Source organism: Pan troglodytes, chromosome 10, assembly GCF_028858775.2.
Source record: "Pan troglodytes isolate AG18354 chromosome 10, NHGRI_mPanTro3-v2.0_pri, whole genome shotgun sequence".
In the NCBI taxonomy this organism is placed as follows: Eukaryota; Metazoa; Chordata; class Mammalia; order Primates; family Hominidae; genus Pan; species Pan troglodytes.
The window spans coordinates 138,336,425-138,356,686 of record NC_072408.2 but is presented as its reverse complement, the minus strand read 5'-3'; the positions used below and the strand labels follow the sequence as shown (position 1 = coordinate 138,356,686).

Here is a 20,262-nt window from a genome sequence, read left to right as displayed (position 1 = left end):
TTGTCTTGCTTCCTCATGTCACAGATGGTTCTGTGTGATCCAGGTGTTCCGTGAAGTGTGGGTTCACCAGGAGAACAGCTTCGCCTGACTGTAAGCAACAGGACGGCTCCCATCTGATGACATAACAACTTGGACAGATTGCAAGAGAATAGTGCAAAAGGCTGGTCTCAAAATGCTCCAGGCTGAATGCTTCCATTTGTGTAATATTCTTCAAGTGACACAATTACAGAGAGGAAGCTTTTAAAGAATAGCAGATCAGCTTCAACTCCCATAAGTAAAAGGACTTAAGTTCTGAGAAGGTGGGGGATCAGGGGCGGCCAGTTCCAGGCTCAGTGGAGGTAGCAGGTGTTTCTGCTCAGCCTCGGTGGATCTTCTGCATCGGCTTGGTCTTGTGACCCCATACCCCCACTTTGTGGCACCTCCTGTCCTGGCTCTGACCCATTGCCTAGCCCCCATCTGGGCTCTGATCCATCCCAGGTCTCTCCCAGCATGGACACGTGAAAGTGAGTGGTGCCCACTTGCAGCTCTGAGGTTCCCGGATAGAGAGGGAGGCTCTTTCTCAGCGCTCCCTGTGCAAGTCCTAGGCTGGTTCTGATTGGCCACAGCGGGTCACATGTTTGTCCCAGAACCAATCACTGGAAACGGGATGGAGTCGCTTGATTGGTCAGGCCTGCATCACATGACCCCCTTGTGATGTCAGCACCCAACCACAGAAAGGGCGTGGTGGGGGTGGGAGGTCTCTGTGAAGAGAAGAGGTGCCTGCCCCAGAGCCTGCCCTGTCCCCTCTGTGGTTCCACATCCGTGCCTCTGAGGACCCTGGACTCCCAAAGCGAGGCCCAAAGGTGTGGAGAATGCCTGACAGGCTCCCTTGCCCTGCCTGTGGCCTGCGGAGGACCCCCAGGGACAGTGAGGAAGGCGCCTTGCCGGTACCGATGTCCTCCTCGTTGTGGGTCTTGTGTTCCTGATCCCATTTCTTTTCTGATTTTCAAGTTAAAGTTAATTTTTTTTCTTGCAACTCTCACCCAAACCAAAATATTTTATTTTTAATTGACAAATAATAATAGTATATACTTACGGGCTGACAGATACATGAAAAATGCTGATCATCCTGGCCCCTGCAGTCAGGGCAGAGCTGAGGTTGGCTTGGGGCCATGTCAGAGCGAGGGGGCGTCTCTGGGTTGTGCCCCCAACCAAAGCCTCCCACACCAACCCTGCATCAGGGCCAGAAGTGGCTGCACCCGGGGCCAGACACTGGTCCACAGGAAAAGCCTCCCTTGGTGTGTCCCTGCCAGTGGATGAACCGATCACCAGCGCAAAGTCATGGGCCATAGGGCAGGACCCCAGCCTGTGTGTGTGGCCTAGACTGGGGCACAGTTGGGTTTTCTGGAGGTCTTGCCCTTTGACCTGCTGCTTTTGAAGAGTGATGCTTTCAGGAGGGGATGAGGTCATGGGGATCTGCCCTCTGAATGGGATCTGTGGCCTTAGAAAAGAGGCCTGATCTGGTTAGGATCTGTGTCCCCTCCCAAATCTCACGTCGAATTATAATACCCCGTGTTGGAGGTGGGGCCTGGTGGGAGGTGATTGGATCATGGGGTGGATTGTTCATGAGTGGTTTAGCAGCAGCTCTTTGCTGCTGCTCTCGTGACAGAGTTCTCACGAGATCTGGTTGTTTAAAAATGTGTGGCACCTCCCATCCCCTGGTGTTCCATTCATGTGATATGCCAGCTTCCCCTTCCCCTTCCGCCATGATTGTGAGTTTCCTGAGGCCTCCCCAGAAGCCGAGCAGAAGCCACCATGCTTCCTGTACAGTCTGTGGAACCGTGAGCCAATTCAACCTCTTTTCTTTATAAATTACCCAATCTCAGGTATTTCTTTACAGCAGCATGAGAGCGGCCTAGTACAAAGCCTACTGAAGCTGCCTGTCCCTTCTCCCTGGGAGGATGCAGTGAGGAGGTGCACCCGAGGGCCCTCACCAGATATTGAATCCTCTGGCCCCTTGACCTTGGCCTTCCCGGCCTCCAGAACTGTGAGCAACACGTCTCTGTTGTTTCCAATGACCCAGTCTAAGGTATTTCATTATAGCAGCCCAAATGGACTCAGACGCCTCCTCCACGTGTGTGTTTCATAAATGTTATAAACCAGCGCTGCCTCGCCCACCTCCCCTGCTCCTTCCCCAGCTGCTAATAGGGAAGCTCGTTGGTCTCTGCTCCACAATGGGTGGCACTGACTGAGGCCGTGGGCCCTGGTGGTTGATGAGGAGTGAAGCAGGGGGAGGTGCTTAGAGACTGGGTTTACTCCCTATTCCCTGAAGTTCTACTGAGACACACGAGGGGCCACGTCTGGCTCATTGGCATCTTCTGGGCTAAGGAGTTTGCAGGGGGACAGAGGATGAGAGGCCATCATTGTGGTTGTCATCATTGCTGCTGTTTGGGATGTGGGGAGGTTGGGGTGGTGCCAGCCCCGTGCACATGACCCCAGCCGTCCTGGCCACGTTGACTGGGCTCCCTTCCACTCCCCGTCTCCTGCTGGGAGCCCTGTGTTCTGAGGGTCCACAGGCAGCAATGGGCTGTGTGGGAGGGGACCCTGAGCAGCACTGAGGTTACCAGCTGGGCGGGGTCCTGGCTGCAGCCGTCTCTCAGCCCAGGTTCCCTCTTACACATCAGTCAGGGCCTGGCCACACCCTCAGGGGCTGAGCCACTCTTTGGGGGAGCCACAAACAAGGACAGCTTCCTGGGCCAGAGGAGTTTCTGATTAGCTGGATGTGGTCATGACCCAAACGGGTGGAGTGCACACGTCTAGGGTGAGGCGCGTACCTGCTCTGGGATGGGATCTCCCTGCGAGGCAGTGACTGTTGCAAAGGGAAAGGATTGTGGAATTTGAGCTTCCATCAGTGGCGTCTACAAAGAGCTCTGAGCAAGGCCGATTTCTCTTTTTTAAATTTTTAAATTATTATTTTTTTAGAGTCAGGGTCTTGCTGTGTCACCCAGGCTGGAGTGCAGTGGTGCCATCACAGCTCACTGGCTCACCTTGCCTTCCTGGGCTCAGGTGGTCCTCCCACCTCAGCCTCCCAAGTAGTTGGGACCACAGGCACCTGCCACCTCACCTGGCTAATTTTTGTATTTTTTATAGAGATGGAGCCCTGCCATGTTGCCCAGGCTGCTCTCGAACTCCTGGCCTCAAGTGATCCTCCTGCTTCACCATCTTAAAGTGCTGGGATTACAGGTGTGAGTGATTTTTCTTTCAGTGAATCGCTGTCAGCTGTGGGAGGAGACACCTTTGGGGCTGTGCGGTCGAGCTCCTCGGGTCCAGGGGCCGCAGCGCCTCCCTGGGGGCTGCGTGAGGATCACCTGCCATTGCTTTACCAACCCTGCCCTTTAAAGAGTGTTAGAGGCTTCAGTGAGAGGTCCTCGCACTCCCTGGAGGTCTGGGAGGACCATTCATCTTGTCAACCAGAATGCAGAAATGAAATGTCTTCAGAACAGACTCCAGTCCTCTCAATCATCAAACTCCTGGCTGGAGCATGGCCAGTTGGGAGGGGGTTTAAAGGACGTTTAGTGACAGAGGATGGGAAGGGTAAGCTGTATTCAAGTCTGCTGTTCCTTGTTCTCCCTTTCTCTCTACTGACTTAAACCCTCTAGAACTGCAGAGCCTGGCAGAACAGCCCCTGTCTCAGATGTTGCCCTGGTCATCTGGCTTTTACTTCTGACCGTGGTCAGTGACAGCTGGGGTTCCAAGGTGGCTCTGCCTGGCTCCTTCACCACCCACATGGCATGGGGTCTGTTGCCAAGAACCCAGCACTCCTGTGTCTCCCAGCCTTTCTACAGCCCCTGTTGTCATTCCTGTGGAGACATTACCTCCAGGGTCTCACCTCCAGAGCCCCCTGGTCACACTGTGTTAATATCCATCAACCCTGGGACAACAGTTTTGGGGCTTGTGTGCAGAGGGCATCACCAGGGAGATTTAAAATGTGAAGGCAGGCCGGGCATGGTGGCTCACGCCTGTAATCCCAGCACTTTGGGAGCTTGAGGCAGGTGGATTGCTTGAACTTGGGAGTTTGAGATCAGCCTGGCAACATGACGAGACCCCATCTCTACAAAAAATACAAAAATTAGCCAGTTGTCGTGATGTGTGCCTGTGGTCCCATCTACTCGGGAGGCTGAGGTGGGAGGATGGCTTGAGCCCAGGAGGTGGAGGCTGCAGTGAGCCGAGATTGCACCACTGCACTCCAGACTGGATGACAGAGTGAGACCCTGTCTCAAAAAGAAAAATCTAGAGGCGGCTCCCACCCCGGAGACTCGGTCTGTCTTGCTCACCAGAAGCCTGAGACTCGGCATGGGGTGGGGGTGGCCTTCATGTGTCCCTTGAATTTCACTCCCCAGCCCTACCGGGGCCCAGGGGCTGCATCCATCAGAAGGAGGGACGCCTTCTCCAGTCACTCAAAAGCTCTGAGGCCGAGCTGCCACCCTGCCAGGCAGCAGCTACAGGAGCTCTGCTGGTCAGCAAGGTCCTGGCCAGTGCGGCAGGGGAGCTGGTGGAGGGGCAGGTCCAGCCAGAGCCCAGCTGCACGGTGTCAGGGATTCACAACTCAGTGGGGCTTGAGGAGCCACATCCCCCGGGTGTATGGAGGAGAAGAGATGCTCTAGCCCCTGGTCAGCGGCCGGCAGGCCCACAGGGCCAGGGAGGCAATGGCGGTATGTGCTGGGGGCACACAAACCCGCAGCCCACCTGACCTAGGGCAGCGGCCGCCACTGCTGGGTTCGTTCCGCCTCTTACAGGCTCGGTGCTGTCAGGTTTCTGAATTTTCAAGCAAAGCCAGAAATCCAGGTTTTCACCTGAAATCTGATTCTTAAAAGTTGGTGCAATTTCAAAGACATTTTACAACAGACTGTTCAGACCCTAAAAATACTTCTGACACTACAAGATGTCCGTGGCCACCACTGTGCAATCTCTGCTAGAGAGTGCAGTTTCTGGATTGAAGGCATTTTCTTTCTTTAGGTGGAAACAGTTGCTTTATTTCTTGACAGAAAGAACTGACAACTCTCCTTCCAAGACAGGCTATTCCTACTTCAAAGATGAAGAGTTGTGTTTCACTCAACCCTATTGTTGGGGAGTTTTAATTGCTAGCCTTTCTTGTGTTTGTGTGTTTGAGGGACCACAGGTGGCCCTGGAATGTTTTATGCAGTGACAACCATTTGTTGGGGAAGGCCAGCAAATCCAGAAAATCTAAGGGTGTCCTTCCACAGCCAGAGTCCAGCTGGGACAGATCAATCCCACCCCATGCTCTAGTGAGAGGGGTGCTGGCTGCTTAGGAATCACATCCTTGTTTATTTACCAAAAAAAAGTCAATTCTCTAGTAAGCCATTCAGAGAAGAAAATGTACTAACTGTTCAAACCCAGACTCTACCTGTAGGGACATCTGGATGTGGTTTATTTTGTTGAGGACGGCAGGTTACCATCCACAAGTGGACTGTGTGCCCTCTCGAAGGTCTACCTTAGAAGGTAAAGTGATTCTGAAGTTCTGCTTCTGGAGAATAAATGACTGCCACATCTTCCTTCGAGGTAGGATGAAGCTGAGAAGGTAGCATGTAATTTGAAGTTGTGTTGTCAGGCGGTGGATGTTTAGGATCGTCATGTCTTCCCGGCACATGCACCTGTTCGTCAGCGTAGAATCTCCTTGTTCTGAAGTCCACTTGGCCTGAAATCAATGTTTCACTCCAGCTTTCTTTCAGGTAGTGTTAGCATAGTATCCCTTCTCCTTGCTTTACTCCTGACAGATGTACGTTTTCATGTTTAAAATGGGTTTCTTATAAACAGCCTGTATTTGATGCTTGCCTATTTCTGTCCAGTCTGGCGTTCTCTGCATGTTAACTGGTGGCTTTGACCACCCACATTTAAAAGGATTATTGATGGAATGAGAGTAATAATTACCATCTTGTCAGTTGTCTTGTATTTTTCCATTTGTTCTGTTTTTTTCCCTTTCTTTCTGCCTTGCCTGAGTTTAATGGTGCATTTGTTATTATTCCATTTCATCTTCTCAGTTGATATTATGTAGAACCTGTTTTAAAACATTTGGTTGTGAACTGTGGTTTGTAATATTCATTTTTTAAATCATCCGAGACCACCTCCAAGTAATATACTATTGCTTCACTGGAAGCATGCGGACCTTGTAGCGGGATGTCCCCACCCCCTCTGCCATCATGCCGACCTTGTAGTGGGATGTCCCCACCCCCCTCTGCCATCACGCAGACCTTGTAGCGGGATGTCCCCACCCCCTCTACCATCATGCAGACCTTGTAGCGGGATGTCCCCACCCCCTCTGCCATCATGCGGACCTTGTAGCGGGATGTCCCCAGCCCCTCTACCATCATGCGGACCTTGTAGCGGGATGTCCCCACCCCCTCTGCCATCATGCGGACCTTGTAGCGGGATGTCCCCACCCCCTCTGCCATCATGCGGACCTTGTAGCGGGATGTCCCCAGCCCCTCTACCATCATGCGGACCTTGTAGCGGGATGTCCCCACCCCCTCTGCCATCATGCGGACCTTGTAGCGGGATGTCCCCACCCCCTCTACCATCATGCGGACCTTGTAGCGGCATGTCCCCAGCCCCTCTGCCATCATGCGGACCTTGTAGCGGGATGTCCCCAGCCCCTCTGCCATCATGCGGACCTTGTAGCGGGATGTCCCCACCCCCTCTGCCATCATGCAGACCTTGTAGCGGGATGTCCCCACCCCGTCTACCATCATGCAGACCTTGTAGCAGGATGTCCCCACCCCCTCTGCCATCCCTGTGCCACTATCACTCCCACGCATTTCTATTTTCCATGTTATGCCCTCAGTACATTGGTACTATTTGTCTTAGTTTCTTTGGGCTGCTCTAACAAAATACCATCAGCTTGGTGGCTTCTAAACACGAACACTTATGTCTTGCAGTTTTGGAGGCTGGGAAGTCTCAGATCAAGGCACGGGCAGATTTGGCATCTTGTAAGAGCCCACCTCCTGGCTCACTGATGGCAGCTTCTCACTGTGTCCTCAATGGTGGAAGGGGAAGGCAGCTCTCTGCGGTACCTTTTATGAGGGCCCTAATCCCACTCATGAAGGCTCCTCCACCCTCATGACCTCATCACCTGCCAAAGACCCCACCTCCTAATGACACCACTTCAGGGGTTAGGATTTCAAAAGATGAGTTGTACAGGGGACACCAACCTTCCAACCATAGCACTACTATTGCTTAGTCATTGATCTTTCAGAGCAATTAAAAATAGAAAAAATAGATATGTTATCTTCGTTTATTCCATTTTTATGATATTGATGCCTTTTCCGCTCCGTGTTTCTGACCTGTATCATACTCCCTTTGCTTCTTTCACCATTTCTCATAGAGCAGGTCTGCTGAGTGCATGCCCTCAGTTTTGTTTATCTGGGAGAGTCTTTCTTTCTCCTTCACTTTTGAAGGATACTTTCAATAGCTGTAGAATTCTGAGAGCTTTTTATTCTTTTAGCACTTTAAAGATGTTACTTACTTATATTTTTGCTTGCATCATTTCTTTTTTTTCTTCAACTTTTAAGTTTGGGGGTACATGTGCAGGATGTGCAGTTTTGTTACATCGGTAAATGTGTGCCGTGGTGGTTTACTGCACAGATCATCCCATCATCTGGATATTAAGCCCAGCATGCATTAGGTATTCTTCCTGATGCTCTCCCTCCCCCTTCACCCCTTCTCCGACAGGGCCCAGTGTGTGTTGTTCCCCCCAGCTGTCCATGTGTTCTCATCATTCAGCTCCCACTTATAAGTGAGAACATGCAGCAGTTGGTTTTCTGCTCCTGCATGAGTTTGCTGAGGATAACAGCTTCCAACTCCATCCATGTCCTGCAAAGGATATGATCTTGTTCCTTTTTATGGTTGCATAGTAGTCCATGGTGTGTACGTACCACATTTTCTTTATCCAGTCTATCATTGATGGGCATTTAGGTTGATTCCATGTCTTTGCTATTGTGAATAGTGCTGTGGTGAACATACATGTGCATGTGTCTTTCTAATAGAATGATTTCTATTCTTCTGGGTATATACTCAGTAATGGGATTGCTGGGTCAAATGGTATTTCTGCCTCGAAGTCTTTGAGGGATCACCGCCCTGTCTTCCACAATGACTGAACTTATTTTCACTCCCACCCACAGTGTGAAAGCGTTCCTTTTTCTCTGCAACCTTGCCAGCATCTGTTGTTTATTGACTTTTTAATAATAGCCATTCTGATGGGTGTGAGGTGGTATCTCATTGTGGTTTTGATTTGCATTTCTCTAGTGATCAGTGACGTTGAGTTTTAAAGACCTAAATGTAAAACCCAAAACTATAAAATCCCTAGAAGAAAATCTAGGCAGTACCATCCAGGACATAGGCACGGGCAAAGGTATCATGACAAAAATGCCAAAAGCAATTGTAACAAAAGCAAAAATTGACAAATGGGATCTAATTAAACTAAAGGGCTTCTGCACAGCAAAATAAACTATCATCAGAGTGAACAGGCAACCTACAGAGTGGGAGAAAATTTTTGCAATCTACCCATCTGACAAAGGTCTAATATTCGGAGTCTACGAGAAAAAACCAACCCCATTAAAAAGCGGGCAAAGGACATGAACAGACAGACACTTCACAAGAAGACATACATGTGGCCAACAAACATATGAAAAAAAGCTTGCATAATTTCTATGAGAAGTATTGTATAACTTATCCTTGTTTTTCCGTAGGAAATATACATGTGGCCAAACAAACATATGAAAAAAAGCTCACATAATTTCTCTGAGAAGTATTCCAAAACTTTTATCCTTCTTTCTCTATGGGTAATGCTTCCCGTTCACCCCTTTCTGGTCGTGTTCAGGATTTTCTTCCTGTCTGGTTTTGGCAGTTTGAATGTGATATGCCTCGGCGTTGTTTTTGGTGTGGTCATTGTTCATCCTTCTTGGTGTTCTTTAGTTTCTTAGATCTGTGATTGGTTGTCACTAATTTTGGTAAATTCGCAGTGATCATTCTTTCAACTATTCTTTTTGTCCCATTCTCTCTTTTCCATCTACAATTCCAGTTGCAGCCATTTTAGACTTGCTGATTTTGTTTCACTCTTTGTGGAATTTTTCCTTCTGCTGGGCCCCTAGGGTGAGGGCCTGTGCTGACCTAGTCAGGAGCCCTGTTGGGTTTGAAGTTTGTTGTTGCTATGGTAACCTTGCTCCACTGGAGACTTCCCACTCCTCTAGAGACAGGAGACACCTTGCATTTTCTCCCTCTTTGCCTTGGGTCCCCCCTTCCACGCTGCTCTTCAGAGCAGTTGCCGTCTACAGATCATCTTATTCATGGCTTCTTATCCTGGTGGTGGGATGTGGGGGCACATTCTCTGATGCTCTGGTCAGGCCTTACTCGGGGGTGGGGAACTGTAAAATCGGATCTGGGATCTGGCATCCCAAGTGTCCCTTCCCCTCTCCCAGGGCAGAGCTGTTTTTGTTTCCTTGTTCCCCTCCCTATCTGCAGTGGGATCCCCAGGGCTCCCAGCACTGGCACCGTGGTCCCGTCCGCCCTGGGTGGTGTCTCGACAGTGGCCCAGCCCTCCCCGCTGCCTTGCTGCTTCGGGATCGGCCCCAGTTCTCCCCGGCTGGGTTTCCCAGAGAAAAGGTCTGGAGCCTGTGGGTGTGGAGCCCTAGGTCTGCTGCTGCGTGTGCCTCCTCGTCTCCCACCAGCCCGCAGTCCACGGTTAGCACGTTTCCATTTTCACTTCAGCCTCCCAGGCTGCTTCCCTGGCGACGTCTGTCCCTAGGCAGGTGCTCGGGGCCTCTTCTCCCTGCAGGCGCCTCTTTCCCTCTCTAGGTTCCAGGTCAGTCTCAGTTCCTATAGACTCAAGGAGAGTAGTCCTGCAGCTTTCTTCTTCTTGTCCGGGTGGGAGCAACACCCTTTCCTGCTTTCTGCTTCCCTAAACTTCAGCCATAGTTGAGGACAAGGTTTTTAAAATAGCTTCTGCTGAGATGTAAAACAAAACAAAGGACGAGAATTCCATCCAGCTTCAATCACCAGCTCAAATACAACGTCACATTGTATTCATGCTCCAGCATCCAGAGAAGTGCAGCCTCCGTTTTTCACCTGAGTTGAAATGAGGATCCTGAGTGGCCCCTCAAGCCGTTTCTTCCACATCTGGGGTAAGTAGCTTGTGGCTGTTCTGACGAGATGCTCAGAGGAGGAAACGCCCTGGTGTTCGGCTCACGCACGCCTCCCGCCAGGGCCTCTTCCGACTTGTAGCAGATGAGCCCGCACCGTCCAGCCAGGCAAGGGGGAGGACAAGGGAAGTGCGGCCGGGCCTGCTTGTTTTGCATTTTTCCAAAATGCCAGATTTGTGCCACTTTGAGCTGCTGTCTCCCAGTGAACTGCGCTGATGCAGGAACAGAGGCCGTGGTGAGCCGCCACTCCTCCCGCGATGCCACAGCCAGTGTGATTGTCCTGGCGAGGTGGAAGACATGTGCACGCCGAATGAGACCAGACAGACCCAGGCTGCTGAGCAGGGGGATAAATACACTCAGCAAAGTCTCTGGAGAATTCGAAGGGATGAGGGTTGTAACAGCCCACAAGGCGAGCAGCATCAGCTTACAGAAACGCTTCATTCTGGGTCTTAAACACAGAGCTAAGAAACAACAAAGGGCCCACTGCCCCTCATTAATCACTCGGACACACTCCGGAGTTTCTGGAATATGCGGCCAGCATTTATTATTCCCGTCCGGCGGCGCAGAAGTCTGGCACCTGTTGGCTTCTATTCCAGTTGTCCAGACAGCAGTGGGGTCGTCTTTGCCAGTGGTCTGATTTGCTCTCTCCTCTCCCAGCTCTTCCGTCCAGCCCAGGCAGCAGGGCCATGGATGCTGTTGGTCCAGGTTTCCCAGGGCCGGCGGGAGGTCCACTCTGCCCTGTTGCTCCAGAAGCTTCATGTCTTTGAGACCATGCACTTAATGCTTGGTTCAGAACAAACTCCTGCCGGCAGAAGTGGAGTGGGCATGAGTCGGGACTTCCTGTGGCAGGTGCTGGAAATCCCGGCAGGTGGGCTTAGGGGGAACTGCAGAAGACAGTGGCACAGACAGGGTCCTGCCCTCTGGAGCTGACATTCTAGCTGCAAAGATAGTCCTTAAACCAGGCAATCCACAGAGAGGCCGTCATCACGGAGGGAGGTGGGAGTGATGAGCAGAGGCCCAACCCAAGGGCCTGCACTGTGTTCCCAGGGTGTCTGGGGATGAGACAGTCACGCTGAGACCCGAGGAGTGAAACAGGGAAGGAGGACTTCCCAGGCAGAGGACAGTGAGCACAAAGACCCTGAGGTTCAAGCCCCCAGAAGGAGGCCTCTGAGGCTGTAGCAAAGGGAGCTGCGGAGAGGGGTGCAGAGGGAGGCTGGTGTGGGCTCAGCTGTGGTTGACCCAGTCTCTGGGAGGTTGGTGTGGGCTCGGCCGTGGCTGACCTGGTCTCTGGGAAGTGGTGTGGGCTCGGCTGTGGTTGACCCGGTCTCTGGGAGGTGGTGTCGGCTCGGCTGTGGTTGACCTGGTCTCTGGGAAGTGGTGTGGGCTCGGCCGTGGTTGACCCGGTCTCTGGGAAGTGGTGTGGGCTCGGCCGTGGTTGACCCGGTCTCTGGGAAGTGGTGTGGGCTCGGCTGTGGTTGATCTGGTCTCTGGGAGGTGGTGTCGGCTCGGCTGTCGTTGACCCAGTCTCTGGGAAGTGGTGTGGGCTCGGCCGTGGTTGACCCGGTCTCTGGGAAGTGGTGTGGGCTCGGCTGTGGTTGATGTGGTCTCTGGGAGGTGGTGTCGGCTCGGCTGTCGTTGACCCAGTCTCTGGGAAGTGGTGTGGGCTCGGCCGTGGTTGACCCGGTCTCTGGGAAGTGGTGTGGGCTCGGCTGTGGTTGATCTGGTCTCTGGGAGGTGGTGTGGGCTCGGCTGCGGTTGACCTGGTCTCTGGGAGGTGGTGAGGGCTCAGCTGTGGTTGACCTGGCCTCTGGGAGGTGGTGTGGGCTTGGCTGTGGTTGACCTGGCCTCTGGGAGGTGGTGTGGGCTCGGCTGTGGTTGACCCGGTCTCTGGGAGGTGGTGTGGGCTCGGCTGTGGTTGACCTGGTCTCTGGGAAGTGGTGAGGGCTCGGCCGTGGTTGATCTGGTCTCTGGGAAGTGGTGTGGGCTCGGCTGTGGTTGATCTGGTCTCTGGGAGGTGGTGTGGGCTTGGCTGTGGTTGACCCGGTCTCTGGGAGGTGGTGTGGGCTCGGCCGTGGTTGACCCAGTCTCTGGGAAGTGGTGTGGGCTCGGCTGTGGTTGATCTGGTCTCTGGGAGGTGGTGTGGGCTCGGCTGTGGTTGACCTGGTCTCTGGGAAGTGGTGAGGGCTCGGCTGTGGTTGATCTGGTCTCTGGGAGGTGGTGTGGGCTCGGCTGTGGTTGATCTGGTCTCTGGGAGGTGGTGTGGGCTCGGCTGTGGTTGACCTGGTCTCTGGGAAGTGGTGAGGGCTCGGCTGTTGTTGATCTGGTCTCTGGGAGGTGGTGTGGGCTCGGCTGTGGTTGACCTGGTCTCTGGGAAGTGGTGAGGGCTCGGCTGTGGTTGATCTGGCCTCTGGGAAGTGGTGAGGGCTCCGCTGTGGTTGACCTGGCCTCTGGGAGGTGGTGAGGGCTCGGCCGTGGTTGATCTGGTCTCTGGGAGGTGGTGTGGGCTCGGCTGTGGTTGATCTGGTCTCTGGGAGGTGGTGAGGGCTCCGCTGTGGTTGACCTGGTCTCTGGGAGGTGGTGTGGGCTCGGCTGTGGTTGACCTGGCCTCTGGGAGGTGGTGTGGGCTTGGCTGTGGTTGATCTGGCCTCTGGGAGGTGGTGAGGGCTCGGCTGTGGTTGATCTGGCCTCTGGGAGGTGGTGAGGGCTCGGCTGTGGTTGATCTGGTCTCTGGGAGGTGGTGAGGGCTCGGCTGTGGTTGATCTGGCCTCTGGGAGGTGGTGAGGGCTCGGCTGTGGTTGATCTGGTCTCTGGGAGGTGGTGAGGGCTCGGCCGTGGTTGATCTGGCCTCTGGGAGGTGGTGAGGGCTCGGCTGTGGTTGATCTGGTCTCTGGGAGGTGGTGTGGGCTTGGCTGTGGTTGACCTGGCCTCTGGGAGGTGGTGAGGGCTCCGCTGTGGTTGATCTTGTCTCTGGGAGGTGGTGTGGGCTCGGCTGTGGTTGATCTGGTCTCTGGGAGGTGGTGAGGGCTCGGCTGTGGTTGACCTGGTCTCTGGGAGGTGGTGAGGGCTCGGCTGTGGTTGATCTTGTCTCTGGGAGGTGGTGTGGGCTCGGCTGTGGTTGATCTGGTCTCTGGGAAGTGGTGAGGGCTCGGCTGTGGTTGACCTGGTCTCTGGGAGGTGGTGAGGGCTCGGCTGTGGTTGATCCAGTCTCTGGGAGGTGGTGTGGGCTCGGCTGTGGTTGATCTGGTCTCTGGGAGGTGGTGTGGGCTCGGCTGTGGTTGATCTGGTCTCTGGGAGGTGGTGAGGGCTCGGCTGTGGTTGATCTGGTCTCTGGGAGGTGGTGAGGGCTCGGCCGTGGTTGATGTGGCCTCTGGGAGGTGGTGAGGGCTCGGCTGTGGTTGATCTGGTCTCTGGGAGGTGGTGTGGGCTTGGCTGTGGTTGACCTGGCCTCTGGGAGGTGGTGAGGGCTCCGCTGTGGTTGATCTTGTCTCTGGGAGGTGGTGTGGGCTCGGCTGTGGTTGATCTGGTCTCTGGGAGGTGGTGAGGGCTCGGCTGTGGTTGACCTGGTCTCTGGGAGGTGGTGAGGGCTCGGCTGTGGTTGATCTTGTCTCTGGGAGGTGGTGTGGGCTCGGCTGTGGTTGATCTGGTCTCTGGGAAGTGGTGAGGGCTCGGCTGTGGTTGACCTGGTCTCTGGGAGGTGGTGTGGGCTCGGCTGTGGTTGATCTGGTCTCTGGGAGGTGGTGTGGGCTCGGCTGTGGTTGATCTGGTCTCTGGGAGGTGGTGAGGGCTCCGCTGTGGTTGATCTGGTCTCTGGGAGGTGGTGAGGGCTCCGCTGTGGTTGATCTGGTCTCTGGGAGGTGGTGAGGGCTCCGCTGTGGTTGATCTGGTCTCTGGGAGGTGGTGTGGGCTCCGCTGTGGTTGATCTGGTCTCTGGGAGGTGGTGAGGGCTCCGCTGTGGTTGATCTGGTCTCTGGGAGGTGGTGTGGGCTCGGCCGTGGTTGATCTGGTCTCTGGGAGGTGGTGAGGGCTTCTTCCCTGCTGTTCCAACCTCCAGACCGTCTACTCCAGAGGAGACCTCTGTTTCCCACGCTTGCTCATCTCCCCGGACCCCTGACATTCAGGTTCCTCGGGACCCACCTGAGCCTGCCTTCCTGCCGCAGGGGCAGGTGTGGGGAAAGCAGGCGCCCAACCCTGCCGCCCTGTCCTGCAGTGTAGAGTTTTGCCGAGAGTCATAGGAACTGATTCTGAAATGGTAGGAATTGGGGTCCTGACCAGCTGGGGGAGAGGAGACCCCAGGAGTAACTTTAAAGTACCATAATCCTCATTTCAATATGTTCCCTTCATTTTGAGTTCCTGACAACTTAACCTGAATTGAATCTGATCCTCGCATTAGAGAGAGACAAAAGTACCAGGCAGATGCCTGCCCGATTTAAGAGAACTGCCATCCTCAGGCATCATAAACATTGATTTTCGTGTTGTTGTATTAAATTTTCATTATAAATTGGCTTTATTCGCTAAAGCAATGATCCTGTTAGTAATCCTAGCCCTGGTCACTACTGCATGACTTGGGAGTGAGGAAGCTGGGCTTTTAGGAACAGCGAGTATTTTTCTTGTGGCTGTAACGTAGTGTTCCAGTGGGGGGGTCTGGAGGGCACTGGTGTTACTGACACTCACCACGTGCAGACACCCTATGGCGGCGATGCCCGTGACCTTGTCTCACTTGCCCAAGATCCTGGGAGAGGTGTCATTATCCTCATCCTACAAACCCAAAACAGGCAAATAAGGCTGTTCAGATTTTCCAGATGACTCAGAATTTTTAAAAGAGGAAGAAAAGGGCCCTGGCCACAGCACAGCCCCTGAACACAGCTGTGGACCCCGTAGCAGAAGGAAATTAGTGGGCCTTCACTTCCCCTTGCTGTCTGTTGCCTTGCAACTCCCGCCCCCATTCAGGACGCTGTAGAGCTACCCCCTCCAAGGGGGCAAGGGACAGGACGTGCTGGAGCCTCTGCCAGAGACGCCCTCAGTGCTCAGCCCAGCCCCAGCAGGTTCCAAGCAAGCAGGGGGCATGGTCAGGAGATGATGTCCTCTCTGCCGTGGCTCACACAGCCGCAGGCCCAGGGTGGGCAGGAGGTGAGAGCCAGGCACTGTGCTGGGGTACACACATGAGCACCTGTGCGTGCACACACACACACGAGCACACGCACACACATATACATTCTTAACCCTTTCAACAAGAGCAGTGTCCTGGCGTGCTCTGGGCTGCCCCACCTGGAGAAGGGGCGGGGTCTCTGGGAGGGATGCCAGCCACACAACTCACTGCCATCGGGGGTGTCCTGACCTGCATCTCTTATGGCCCAGCCGATTGCAGGTGACAGAAATCCCAGCATGCACTGGCCTAAGCAGAAGGGGGACTCACTGACGCAGCTGACTGTAAAGTCCGGAGCTCAGAAGCCCTGGCGTTGCAGGAATTCTTTGGCAGTTGCGGCACGGGGGCCCAGCTCGCCTTCGCATCCTTAGTGTTGGCTTCAGGCTGAGGTCGACTCTGCCCCCTGGTGGCAGAATGGCTGCGGCAGGGGTTCAGGCCCACGGGGGAGTCCCCGTCCCACCTGCTGAGACAGAAGCCTGCGCCTGGAGGATGATGGGGACTCAGGCTGGACCTGTGCCCTCCCTGAGCCAGACCCTGTAGAGGGGGATTCACTCATCACCCTGACCCGAGCCTCATGGTCCACCTTGGCTCTGGGGTGCAGTCAGCACCCCCAAACCACAGGGCCTGAAGGCTGGGGCGCTGTTCTTCACAGGGAATTTGGAGAAGTTATGAACTTTTTGGCCTGGACACTGGGTAGCCATGACAAATAAATGGACGTCACACCTGGGATGAGGCCTTCACTTCTGGAGCAAGAGGGAGTGTCGGGCAGGCCTACCCTGGAGCGTTGGGCAAGCCTACCCTGGAGGCGTTGATGGAGTACAGGTGACCCCCACCCTGGGGTCGGGGCACAGAGGGGGTCTGAAATGTGAAGAAAGAGCGTGTGACTTCCTGGGCCACTGGCCCCACTGTACTGAAATTTTGTTGTGGATGGTCATTTCCATTTTACAGAATTTAAAACTACTTGAAGTGCCAGCAACTTTCAAACCTCCCAGGTCTGACATAAAGTTACTTTTGCATCTCCATATCTTTCCTAATCTGAAAAGAAAAACAGTAAATATGTCAGTCGCAAATCGATGAGAGAATTATTCTGTAGTGAATTCCAAACACTGTAAATTAAATGGACAAGAGGCTCCAGCCTTCCTGGGCTTGTTCAGCCCATGGAAACCTTTGAGGGCTGTGCCCTGTGTGAGAAAAGATGCTCGTGGGGTCGAAGCCTTGTCCTTTCCTCTTCCATCGGCCACACAGGCTGGTCCCCTGGCCCTCTGGTGACCTGGCCAGGGAGGAGCGGAGCCTGACCCTTGCTCACTCCAACCCTCAGCTCCTGAGGCCCTCATCCTGGCATTCAAGATTGGCCAGTCTGTCCCTAGCTCTTTTTTTGTTGTTGTTGTTAATGTTTAAAATTTTTAATTTTTTGATACATAATAGATGTACATATTTTGGGGATACATGTGATAATTTCATACATTCATATAATCAAATCAGGGTAATTGAGATGTCCATTACCTTAAATATTTATCTTTTCTTTAGGCTGGGGACATTCAAATTGTTCTCTTCTAGCTATTTTGAAATGTAGAACAGATTAATGTGAACGGTAGCCACCCTGCTGATCTACCAAACACCAGGTCTTCCTGCTTATACCACACTGCAGATTGTACCGACTCATTCACCTCTCTTCCCTACCGTTCCCTCCCTCTGGGATTTGTACTCATTCATCCACCTCTCTTCCCTACCGTTCCCTCCCTCTGGGATTTGTACTCATTCATCCACCTCTCTTCCCTACCCTTCCCACCCTCTGGTAACTACCAGTCTACTCTCTGTCTTCCTGTGATCCACTGCTTTAGCTCCCACATAGGAGTGAGAACATATGTGACATTTGTCTTTCTGTGCTTGGCTTGTTTCACTTAACCTAATGACCTCCAGTTCCATCTGCGTTCCTGCAAATGACAGGATATCATTATTGTTTATGGCTGAATAGTACTCCATTGTGTATATGCACCCCATTTTCTTATCCATTCATCCACCAATGAGCATTTAGGTTGATTCCATATTTTGGCTATTGTGACTAGTGCTGCATTCAATATGGAAGTGCGGGTATCACTTAAATACTGATTTCTTTTCTTTAGGATATATACCCAGTACCAGTGGAATTGCTGGATCATAGAAAACTGGTTTTCTGAGGAACCTCCATACTGTTTTCCATAGTGATGGTACGTACTAATTTGCATTCCCACCAACAGTGTACAAAGGTTCCCCTTTCTCCATATCCTCAACAGCATCCGTTATTCCCTTAGGTAAAAGCCATTCTAACTGGGGTGAGCTCCTTGTGGTTTTGATTTGCATTTCTTGGATGATTAGTGGTGTTGACTATTTTTCATATACTCGTTGGCTATTTGTATGTCTTCTTTAGTGAAATGTCTATTTGGATATTTTGCCCCTCTTCTAATCAGTTTATTTGTTATTATTATTATTATTATTATTATTTTGCTGTAGAGCTGTTTGAACTCCTTATATACTTCGGTTTTTAGTCCCTTGTTAGATAGTTTGTAAATATTTCCTCCCATTCTGTGGGTTGTCTCTATTTGGTTGCTTTCTTTGCTGTGCAGAAGTTTTTTTTTTTAGCCTGATGTAATCCCAGTTGTCTATTTTTGCTTTTGTTGCCTATGCGTTCGAGGTCTTACTCAAAAAATATTTGCCCGGACCAATGTCCCGGGGCATTTCCTCAGTGTTTTCTTCTAGTAGTTTCATAGCTTCAGGTCTTTAATCCATTTTGATTTTATTTTTCTACATGGTGAGAGATAGGAATCTAGTTTCATTCTTCCACATATGGTTATACGGTTTTCCCAGAACCATTTATTAGAGGGACTGCCCTTTCCACACTGTGTTCTTGGTGCCTTTGGTAAAAGTGAGTTGATTGTAACTGTGTGAATTTTTATTTGGGTTCTCCACTCTGTTCCATTGGTCTGTGTGTCTGTTTTTAGGCCAGTACCATGCCTATTTGCTTACCAAGCTTTGCAGCATATTGAAGTCAGGTAATGTGATACCTCCAGCTTTGTTCTTTTTGCTCAGGATGGCTTTGGTTATTCAGGGTCTTTTGTGGTTATATGAATTTTAGGATTGTTTTTCTATTTCTGTGAAGAATGTCACTGGCATTTTGATAGAGATTGCATTGAACCTGTAAATTGCTTTGGGTAGTATTGTCATTTTAATGATGTTAACTCTCCAATCCATGAGCATGGAATATCTTTCTATTTTTTGGTGTCCTCTTCAATTTCTTTCATCAGTGTTTTATAATTTGTATAGATTGTTCAGATCTTTGGTTAAATTTATTCTTAGGAATTTTATGTTCTTTGTAGCTATTGTAAATGGGATTGCTTTCTTGATTTCTTTTTCAAATTGTTCACTGCTGGTGTATATAAATGCCACTGATTTTTATACATTGATTTTGTATCATGCAGGTTTCCTGAATTTGTTTATCAGTTCAAATAGGTTTTTGGTGGAGTCTTTAGGTTTTTCTAAATATAAAATCATGTCATCTGCAAACAAGAATAATCTGACTTCTTCCATTACAATTCGAATGTTCTTTATTTCTTTCTCTTGCCTAGTTGCTCTGGTCAGGACTTCTCCTATTATGTTTTTTTTTTTGAGACGGAGTCTTGCTCTGTCGCCCAGGATGGAGTGCAGTGGCACGATCTTGGCTCACTGCAAGCTCCGCCTCCTGGGTTCACGCCATTCTCCTGCCTCAGCCTCCCGAGTAGCTGGGACTACAGGCGCCTGCCACCATGCCCAGCTAATTTTTTGTATTTTTAGTAGAGATGGGGTTTCACTGTGTTAGCCAGGATGGTCTTGATCTCCTGACCTCGTGATCCACCGCCTTGGCCTCCCAAAGTGCTGGGATTACAGATGTGAGCCACCGCACCTGACCCTGTTTTGTTTTGTTTTGAGACAGAGTCTCACTCTGTTGCCTAGGCTGGAGTGCAGTGGCGTGATCTTGGCTCACTGCAGCATTGACCTCCTGGCTCAACCAATCCTCCCACCTCAGCCTCCCAAGTGGCTGGGACTACAGATGTGTGCCACCACGCCAGGCTAATTTTTGTATTTTTAGTAGAGATGGGGTTTCACCATGCTGGTCAGGCTGGTTTCAAACTCCTGACCACAAGTGATCTGCCTGCCTTGGCCTCCCAAAATGTGGGATTACAGACGTGAGCCACCATGCCCAGCCTCTAATATTATGCTGAATAAAAGTGGTGAAAGTGGGCATCCTTTTCTTGTTTGATCTTCCAGAAAAGGCTTTCAGTTTCTCCCCTTTCAGTGTTTGGTTGGCTGTGGGTTTGTCATTTATGGCCTTTTTTATTTTGAGATATGTTCCTTCTATTCCCAGTTACAGGTTCTTATCATGAAGGGATGTTGAATTTTATCAAATGCTTTTTCAGCATCTATTGAAATGATCATATGGTTTTTTCCTTGGTTCTGTTAATGTGATGTACCACATTTATTGATTTGCATGTGTTGAGCCATCCTTGCATCTTTGGGATGAATCCCACTTGATCATGGTAAATGATCTTTTTAATATGTTGCTGAATTTCATTTGCCAGTAGTTTGTTGAGTATTTTTGCATATTTGTTCATCAGTGATACTGGCTTGTAGTTTTTGTTGTTGTTGTTGTATCCTTGGCTGGCTTTGGTATCAAGGTAATGCTGGCCTCATAGATGAGTCTGGAAATATTCCCTTCCCTTTGATTTTTTTTTTTGAAGCATTTGAGTAGAATTGGTATTAGTTCTTTTTTAAATGTTTGGTAGAATTCAGCAGTGAAGCCATCAGGTCCTGGGCTTTTCTTTGCTGGGAGACTGTTTGTTACAGCTTTGATCTCATTCTTGGTTTGCTTAGGTTTCCTATTTCTTCATGGTTCAATCTTGGTATATTGCATGTGTT

At 51.4% G+C, this 20,262-nt stretch overlaps 1 long non-coding RNA gene across 1 annotated transcript in view; it reads left to right on the top strand.

Moving 5' to 3' along the window:
- Positions 1 to 731: 731 nt before the first annotated feature.
- LOC134807527 (uncharacterized) overlaps positions 732 to 20,262 on the top strand; it is a 34,152-nt gene continuing 14,621 nt past the window's right edge. The window contains exons 1-2 of the long non-coding RNA XR_010148214.1: positions 732 to 842; positions 17,457 to 17,540. This is a non-coding gene — a long non-coding RNA (uncharacterized LOC134807527). The remainder of the gene's footprint in view (positions 843 to 17,456; positions 17,541 to 20,262) is intronic.